This window comes from Sturnus vulgaris, chromosome 4, assembly GCF_052056855.1.
Source record: "Sturnus vulgaris isolate bStuVul1 chromosome 4, bStuVul1.hap1, whole genome shotgun sequence".
Taxonomy (NCBI): domain Eukaryota; kingdom Metazoa; phylum Chordata; class Aves; order Passeriformes; family Sturnidae; genus Sturnus; species Sturnus vulgaris.
This window is the reverse complement of record NC_142246.1, coordinates 74,416,813-74,425,959: the sequence shown is the minus strand read 5'-3', so window position 1 is coordinate 74,425,959 and position 9,147 is coordinate 74,416,813. Positions and strand designations below refer to the sequence as shown.

Below are 9,147 nucleotides of genomic sequence, written 5' to 3'. Positions count from 1 at the left end.
CCCAGAGGCTCTTACAGCAATATTTTCTTCTTGACCTCCCTGTGTGTTGATGAATTCTCCAAATGGCTCCGAGCAGTTGTGTAATTTTTCGCGGAGGCCATGGCACGGCAGAGGCAGTTGGTGGAGGAGCCCCGAGCCGTGTTTGGAGCAGGCGGCGCCGGGAGCCGCAGGGGATTTTGTGCCCAGGTGTGTTCGCCAGGCCTCGCACCTGCCTCTCTGCTGCCACCTGCCGGCCGCGCCCGGTACTGCAGCGCGCCGCTGCGTATGCGCCTTGACTCGCCGGGCTCGGTGGCGACACCTGCCGACTGGAGAGCGATACTGCAGCGAGCAGGGCGCGCATGCGCACTGGCCACGGAGACGCCGCGTGTCACGTGGCCATTGAGGGCGGCGCGGGAACAGTGGTGAGCATGCGCAGTGGCGTTCCGGGCGCGGTGCTGCCCTCCTGTGGGGAGCAGCCGGTACCGCAGGGCAGGAGCGAGGCGGGCGCTCGGCGCCGGTCCCGCCCGTGCGGGCCCGCGGTGCCCGGAGCCCCGGGAGCAGCTGCGAGTCCCGCCTCCGGTAGCGCCCGTCGAGGGGCGGGACGAGCCAACGGAGGAGCCGGCCTGCTCCTGTGGCTGCAGCCGCGTTCAAGGTGAGCGGGATCCGGCTGGCCGGGTGCCGGCGCCTGTGAGGGTCGCTCCGGAACGGGCAGCGGGGACTTGGCTGGGGGCGCGGGACGGACGAAAGCTGTCCCGTCCCAGCGCGTGCACGGAGCCGGGAAGGAGCGGCGGGGCCGCCCGGCAGAGCCTTTCCCGGGAAACCCGACGGTGGGGTTTGTCCCAGCCCGGCCCCGGGCGAGGGGCAGCGGGAGCAGTGTGGGGCGCAGGGAGGATGCGGCTGGGGCTGGAGGCAGAGCTTGGGCGTTTCTTGTATTAACGTGAACGTGCAAAGCAGGGAGTGAGGTGGGACAGAAGCACTGCGGGTGCTCGGCAGGTGAGCCAGGACTCGGGAGGGCGTCGCCTTCCTGAGCTCCTGAAGTTCCACTTGCCTCTCTCAGGAGCAGTCATGAAAAGTTCCCTGCTTGGAGATGGGCCCCAGAAAGAAGGAACCTGAATTTGCTGCTTCGGATAAGACTGTAAGTATGTGAAGCTTGCTGCTGTAAGCAGCCACTAACTTCCACTGACGTTTTAACGATTAAAAATGGTCACTTTTATTTTCTCTGTGCACTAACTTGGTTTTTCTACGCAGGGTTCAGCGAGGCTGTGAATTGCAGTCCAGAGCATCCTCAGGCTCCTGGTGCTTTAGGCTGAGGGATTTGGCAGATAGAAAACATTGCTGTCTAACCCGGATTTGGATGTGAGTTTCCAGAGTTACTCAAACTGGGAAAAGGCTAGGAGGGTGATGGGAAGGGCTTCATAACACAGTTGGGCAGCGTCAAGGCAGGAATGTTTTTGAACTATCTCTTATTTTTGCTTTCCCAGGTCAGGGTTAAGTTGGTGTTTGCTAAATGGGGTGTGGAGTGATGAGGGTTCTGTTGGGGGAGTGGACACAGGGACACCCCTGGCTGTTGTGTCCCGCGTGGGTAGAGAAATCTGATATCAGCAGTATGTATTTATGGATATTTACTCAATCCAGGGGTGCCAGGTGTTGGTGTTTCAGAGGGGAACAGGGGCTGGCAGACACTGGGACTGGTTGTTTGATTATTGCTGGAGATGAGCAGCTGGGCCTTCCCTGAAGCTGTGCTGGATGTCCTGTCTGGCCTCAGGTGTATGCAGTAGGTGCAGGCTGAGCAGGTTTGGGGCCTGGAGTATCCCAGCTTGATCACTGTTTGTTGCCTTGCAGAGGAAAAGAGTCCGTGCTTGGCTGTGTGCTCCCTGCAAGCCCAGCCCTCAGGTTCCTCAGCGTTTGTGTGACCCCCTGCCAGTGTCACCATGGCTCCCTTGGCCATCCTCCTGCCCAAGGGTCGGAGCTCTGTGGAGCTAGGGCACGTCACTTCTGGAGAAACAGCTGTTGTGTTGTAGATCTGCAGAAAGGCTGAGGCTCCAAGTGGTTTGAGGGTTGGATGAAGCAGAACAGGGTATAGGCAAATCAGTTCCAATAGGCTGAGGACCGTCCCTTGTTATTTATAGAACACTTAAGCCAATAGTGAACCAAACCTGTGGCAATGATTGTAAGTAAGAGTTGTACTTGTTTTTCCCAAGGTCACTGGGAAGTGTGGGACAAGGACTGAAGGACAACTCCTCGCCAGCCTGGCAGAGAAGCAGCAAATTGTGCTGGAAGAATATCCACGAGTACCTGTGGGATGATGATCTACAGTTGTAAAATGAATCTGGAAAGGAAACCACGTTATTTTGAGGGAATACATCAGATGGAATACGTGAGAGATTGTTGGATGAGCCATCTCTTGAAAGCTAGAAATATGTTCATGTTAGGTCGCTTTTCTTACATAAGCGAAGCATCTGGAAACACTCCAGGAAGGCTACGGGAGGTTAGTGAAGAGCTGAGGACACACTTGGGGTCGCTGCTGCCTCGTCTGCCCCTCCCGCGATCGCATCTGCTTGTCCCAGGATGGTTTGGCTGAAGGTAAAACTGCCTCTTTCTGCAGAGCTACATCAATATTCTTCAGTCCAAAGGGTGGCTTGTCCTGTGTTCTTGGCTTTTTTAAGAGCTGTAGTTTTGCCAAGAAAGAGCATCGTGGTCTGGATATTGCGTTCAGCTAGAATTGTGCCTCTGGTGCCTTTTTCAGGGAGAAGCCAGAGCTTGGATTTCTCTCTCTTATGTGGCCTTGGTGCTAAAGCCAAGTACTAAAGGTGCCTGCAAATGCACGACTGGGTGCTCTGGAGGTTAGGAGTGATTGGGACTTTGGGCAGGTGTACCCTAGTGATTTATTTGATCTCCTTTGGCTCTCCTGCTTGAAATAAATGTGTCATACCCCTCTGCCCTTCCATAGTCCCGGGGTCGTTATTTATCCTGTTATGGCTGGCTGATGGGCAGAGGAAATGCTGCCTCACGTCTGGTTCCACAGCAGATGTGAGCCTCAAGCGAGTCCTCGGATGCGAGACAAACAGAGGCTTACTTCAAACGCCCTTGAGAGGAGAAGGTCAAGTATTTTTGGGGCTTCTACCTCGTTCAGTTAAACCTTTTCTTACCACTCACGACAGACAGAAGGGCGATGGCGTCCCAACCACTCCATCTCACACCAAGGTTCCCCTTGGCTCTGCCCCCTCAGCCTCCTGCCCCCCTCCCCGTGCCTGTGAGGGCAGAGCTCCTCAAAAGTGTCTGCCAAGGGCAGTTCAAGCAGTGCTTATGCAGGACTTAGCTTTAGGCTGCTGGTTTGAGCTCTGCCTTTTCATACTTGCTGCAGTGTGCGCTTTTCGTGAACAGTGACTTTGCCCCAGACCTTCTATCTCTGCTGTCACACTTTATATTATTTGTGTTTCCCCCTGCTTTTTCATTCCTTCCCTTTCTCTGTTTCACTGATCTGTCCACCTTTCAACTTTTACCTTTGTGTGCTTTTATAGCCTCTTAATGAAAATAAATCAATACAAAAAGGAGCTTGAGATTTATTTTTTTTGGAGGGGGAGGAGGCTTGGTGTCCCCTAAGGGGCCTGAACCTACTTTGTGAGAGTTACTTTGTCAATGGAGTTTGTGAGCCGGCGTGCCTATGGGCCTAGAGCACTATTATGGCTATTGCCGTAACTCCAGTACCATCTTGTTCCAGGCTGCGGATTTAGGTACAAACTGATATTAAAAAAAAAAAAAAAATCAATGTTTGTGAGTGACAACAGTAACCTGAGCGAAACATAGACTGCCCGACAGGAGCTGGGGCGGGCCTGGGCGGGGCGTGAGGGGTGGCAGCGGTACCGGCGCTGCGGCCCGGGGCTGGCCCGGGGATTGCGGCCCCGCCCCGCGGCCCGGCCCCGCTCCCCAGAGAGGGGCGGGGCCTGGGGCCGTTGTCCAATCCGCGCTGCGAGCGGCGCCCGGGAGCGGCCAATGGCGAGGCAGGGCGGCAAACTTGGGCGGTGTAACCGGAAGGCGCGCGCTTCTTCCGGCTCGGCTGTGGGGCGGCTCGGCTGTGGGGCCGCGGGGCCGCGCTCCGGCCGCTTTTGGGTGCAAATGGCGATTTTTAACGCGTTTGTGTTCCAGGCCCGCAGCGGGACCGGCGCTGGGGTGCGGGATGTGCCCGGGGGCAGGTGCGTAGCAAGCGCGGGGAAGCCGCGATAGGACCCGCGAGCTGTTGGTCTCTGGGCCTGGTGGCGGCTGAGTCCCCCTGGGTGGGCCTTGCAATGCGTAAGAGCTAATTTGTTGAGATGTTGTCTGAAGTATAACGTATTCTATCTGTTCAAGTTTCGTTTGGTGTACTGAAAATGTGACGTTCTTGCGCATGTGGGAACTCTGGCCCTGCTTGTGGAGATGTAAAATAAGTCATTAGAGTGCTCCGGATACATAACAGAAAACGCACAGTAGTAAAAGTTACTTTTGGTGAAACAGCTGTTGTATTGTAGGTTTGCTGAAGTGCTGAATCTCAAAGCGTGGTCTAAGGTTTGTGCAAGCAGAGCAGGGAGTAGACAGATGGGCTCCAATAGGCTGAGGACTACCTCCTTGTGTGGAACCTTTAACTCAACAGTGAACGCAAAATCCGTGTAAATCCATTCTAAGTTGTACTTTTTTTTCCTCGAGGTCACTGAGAAACGTGGGATGAGAACTGAACCATGACTTCTTGAAGGCCCTAGCAGAAAGAGGAGCAGCAAATCGTGTGGAAGACTTTCCGTGAGTACCTGTGATTTTATAAATTTAACAGCTTCAAGATGAATCTGAAAAGCAAAACATGGGTTTTTTTTGAAGGAAAGCCTCACGTAGAAACACGTGAGAAAGGTTATTTGATGAGCAGTTTCTTGAAAGCGAGAAATATGTTGGTGTTAGGTTTTTTTATATACCTTCTGCTTGAAATAGAAGTGTTATTCCTCTCTATCCCTTCCATTCTTCTGGGGTCATTTTTTATTCGGTTATGTCTGGCTAATTGGCAGAGGAAATGCCACATGAAGTGCGGTTCCACAGCACATGTGAGCAAGGTTTTGCATGAGCTTCCAACGCGTCACAGTTTCTGCTGCCTGGCAGATGTCCTGGGAACCTGAGATACTCGGGGAGAAATGCAACACAAAAGGTTAAATCTGTGCCTGAACTGAGAGACGATGGGGCCCTGCTGTGATGGTTTGGCCTTGAAAATGGAAGCGTTGTTTGTCTTGTGATACTTGTTTAGCATAACGGTAGAAAAAAGGTAAAATAGCCTTTGGCAGTGGTAGGCCGTGACTCCCTCAGTTCCCTCTCTGGCCCGAGTTTTCCGAGCTCCTTGGAAAGGAGCCGCAATCCCGTCGTTCTCCAGCTGGGGTCACCCCTGCCTTAGGCAGAGCCATTCCAGCCCGGGAGGGGCTCTCAGTGCGTGCGACAGACGGGTCTGCCCGTACGGAAGGGCAGCACGATTCAACTTTTATAGCCTAAAAGGGTCTTTTTCTACGACTTGTAGTAATTCAAAAGGTTTTTAGGGTTGTTTTTTCCCGTTTAATTTTTTTCCCCACTGTTCTGTTGCATGTCCGTCATCTGTGGGGTTCCCTGCTATCGGTCTGTGTGTCTTTTTAGTGCTGTCATGGAGTTGGTCCAAGCTCTGGTTCTCGTGCAGTTTTCTGGTTTACAGGAGAGGTCATAATGTTTGCTTAAAACGCTTCAACGTGTGAAGGAATTTCACCTGGTGGTTCAGAAGTTACTGTTGGCTGTGATCACAGAGACACGTAGGAGACATTTTTGGTTTTCTCTGTCGTGAATCTGCTGAGGCCACAGTGAGCAGGCATTCCCTGTGGAGCTGTGGGGGTTTTAATCTGCACAGGGCCCTCTGTATTTGCAGCAGGGCTGCAGGGAGTTCTGTACAGCTGTAGAGGCTGGTGGCTGCAGAGGAGTGGTGCTGGCACGGTGAGGTCCTGGCTGTGCTCTCTAAGGCACCTGTGTGCTTGCTGCACTTCTCTGGGCACTTTAGGGCCCTGGGAACTGCTCCTGCCAGGGAGATGGAGGCGGTGCAAGCCAGCAGGGCTTAGCTGCTGCAGAGCTGGATGTCAGGGTTACTCCAGGAAGGTCAGAGGAAAGAAATCTAAAAGCTCCCCAGGGGCTGAGTAGGTGCAATCTTGACAAAGCTTTTTGTAACCCCAATTTTGCTGTAACGTTCTCCTTAGCTCAGCCCCTTGTTGGAGGGCTAGCAGCACTGTTTGTGCCTGTCTCTGGGATGGGGATACTCCATCCCGCTGTGGGGAGCCGTGTCCGTGCTCTCACACCCTGCTGCCTGTGGGAGCCCTGCTGCTGTGTCTGCACCCTTAGCAATCAGTCTCTGCCAGAAGATGAATTTCTGTGTCTTTTCTGCATGTACAGCCAGCCTATCGTTTCGTAACAGACTCAAGCCCAACATCACTAGCTGGGGTTCCTATTTCATCCCCTTTTCCTACAGGCTTTTGCACTGTACCCACACGGCAGGCTGTTCTGGGAGGTTTGTTCTCTGTGGTGAGCCTGTTGGCACTGAAGCACTACGTATACTTGCTGGGTAACCAGGTCTGTTCCAAACCTGACCTGGAGAAGTGTGTGTGAGAAATGAGCTCTAGGAGGTGGAATTCACCTGAAAGCCAGTACAGATCTCATGGCCAGAAGAACTCGGCAGGCAGACAGGTCCTGACTTCTTTACACAGGTGTGTGTTTACCCTGTCTAGCCCTAACCTCTACTCTGGTATGCATTAAATATTACTTGTTTATTCAAGGTGATAAAGGGTTCTGTGGGTATTGGCACTGGTATTGACAAAAGCCTTAGGGAATTATGCAATAGACGGGAACTCCTTTTTTATGTCCCGAAGGACGTCTCTCAACAACTGTGCTGATCTTTTGGGAGGGGATTGGTGTGATGGGCCAGAGAGGAACACTCCAGCCTCACTGATGCGTCTGAGGATCCTGTAAGCTTGGACGTGGCTTCCATGGCGATTGGAGAAAGTTCTGGTTGTGTGTCTGTGGGTAGCAGTGCAGCAGTCAAAAGTGTTTGGGCGCTTCAGATAATTAGGTGGAATCTGTTGGGGGAAATCAGGGAACTTAGTAAGATGAAGATTCATCCTTTCTCTGCTGTTCCACTTGATGGGGGATGTGGAGGGAGAGGGGGGGAAAGTTTTCCACCACTAAAACCAAACCACAAAGCAGGTAAAAACCTCAAATCGTGGTGTCGGTGTTCTCAGTTGTATGAGAACTAAAGCCAGATCATCAGATGAAATCTGTGCCTGGGAGAATGGAACTTGTTGGTTTTTTTTGCCCCTGAATACTGGCTGTCAAGGCAGTTGGTTCGTCCTTTTGGGTTTCAAGTGCGTGTTCCTGAGGCTGGGCGAGAGCACTGGTTACACTTGGGCAAGCTTTCCACATGACCCCTTTCACGTTGGAAAATTGCTGAAGCTGATCCTCCTGCTGTGATATCTTTCCCCTTTACTGTTTCCCACTATCTCCATAGGGTTCCCAATCAAGAAACAGAGGGTATTATAGAAATATTTATTTATTTTAAATGGAGCCATCTTTGTTTAGTAAATTGCCGTGGAAATGACATGAGTCACGCAGGGAATCATTACTAATTTCAAACACTTCTGCCCTTGCAGTACAAAATACCTGTCTGATTCCATGTCACTGGACAGTGTCGTGTCAAAGAGACTGCCTTTCCTGCAGATGTCACATTTCAGCTTCATCTCCTGAAGGCTTAGTGTGCATTTCTTCCCAGTGCAGTGAGGGATAGGTGGGTGTGCAAATCGTGTTACTTGTTGAGACTGCTTGTGCAGGTGACAAGTGGGACCTTTTATCTCCAGAAGCCATAGGTGCGATGCTTGGCCTCTCATACACATCACGCTGCACATTTAACTGGTGTGATAGAGCACACAAGCACTTAGGGTGCTCAGAAATGGGGCCACTGGATCTGGAGTCCGATACGAGCTGTGGGGAAGCTGGCTGCCCCTTTATGGTGCACACTGATTTCTGGTATTTCACTTCCACGAGGCAGAAAAGGGAAAAGCAGCAGGAAGGTGATAAGAAATCAGGCAGAGAATCTTATTTCAAATAGTAGAACTGGCTAGGGCAGGTCAGATGTTTGTTGTAACTTTTCTTTGTGTTTATCAGATGTTAGTTACCAAGTACCAATTAATATAATTATTGCTTACTTCCCTCCCTGAGATCCATCTCTTGAAGTCATAGCTGTGACATAGCAGAGACAAATCATTCCCATTAAATAGCAGTGTGTGGACTGTGGGTGCTTTTAAATGCCTAAGAACGGCATGATTTCCTGTCGTGCATGCTCTCCACGACCAGGCTGCTGGCTGTGACTCCGTGTAGAAAAGCGTGCGGACAACAAGGAGAACGGAGAACGTCTTTTATTTCTTCATTCTTTGCTGTAATTTATGGAAACGAAGCACAAGTTAGGAGAGCTGAGTCTGTTTCACGGAGTACATGAATAGTATTATTTCAGTGACATTACAGCTGTAAATAACAGCCTGGTACTTGTGCTATGGGGCAAAAGAAAAGCTAAATGCCTTTGGTATCCAGAAGAACTCTGCTTTTTTGGTCCTAAAGACTGAAAACAGAGTCTTCAGACTGTGGTGGGACTCACACTCTGTTAAAGATGACTTTCTTGGTCTGTGATAGTGACTGGCTCATAAATTTGCTTCTCTATCCTGAATTTGCTTTCTGTCGTAGACTGTTGCCCATTAAGTACTCAAAAGCAATTGCCATGCTCGAGGTCAGTTGGAAAGCTCTTAGTGCAGATAGGGGAAGAGCCAGGTTTCCCCTCAGGCTGGGTGTTTGTGTTGGAGCTGTGGTTGCAGAGGCTGCTGACACGAGGCACAGAGCAGGTCACTGCTGACATGTCTTAGTGACATTTCAGACTCTGTGTTCACGGTACAGCTGAATTTTGGTGCTGCAAAAGTTGGTTGAGAAGCAGTTGCTTCAGTGGGATTTCGGTTATGCCTGTGAGCATCAGGTGAATTAAAAAGAATTGCTTGATGTAGTCACTGCTGCTGGTGTGAGGCGGGTGCCATTGCTGTGGGACCTCTGGCCATGGCCTGGCAGTGTCCAGAAATGCCCTGGAGTATTCTGTCCAGTTGGAGCTGGCCAAGG

At 51.6% G+C, this 9,147-nt stretch overlaps 1 long non-coding RNA gene across 1 annotated transcript; it reads left to right on the top strand.

The window, feature by feature from the left end:
- The first annotated feature begins 474 nt into the window (after positions 1 to 474).
- On the top strand, positions 475 to 3,533 carry LOC106862829 (uncharacterized). The gene is made up of 4 exons (XR_015803507.1): positions 475 to 631; positions 1,037 to 1,114; positions 1,228 to 1,335; positions 2,181 to 3,533. It is a non-coding gene; the product is annotated as an uncharacterized LOC106862829 (long non-coding RNA).
- The last annotated feature ends 5,614 nt before the right edge of the window (positions 3,534 to 9,147 follow it).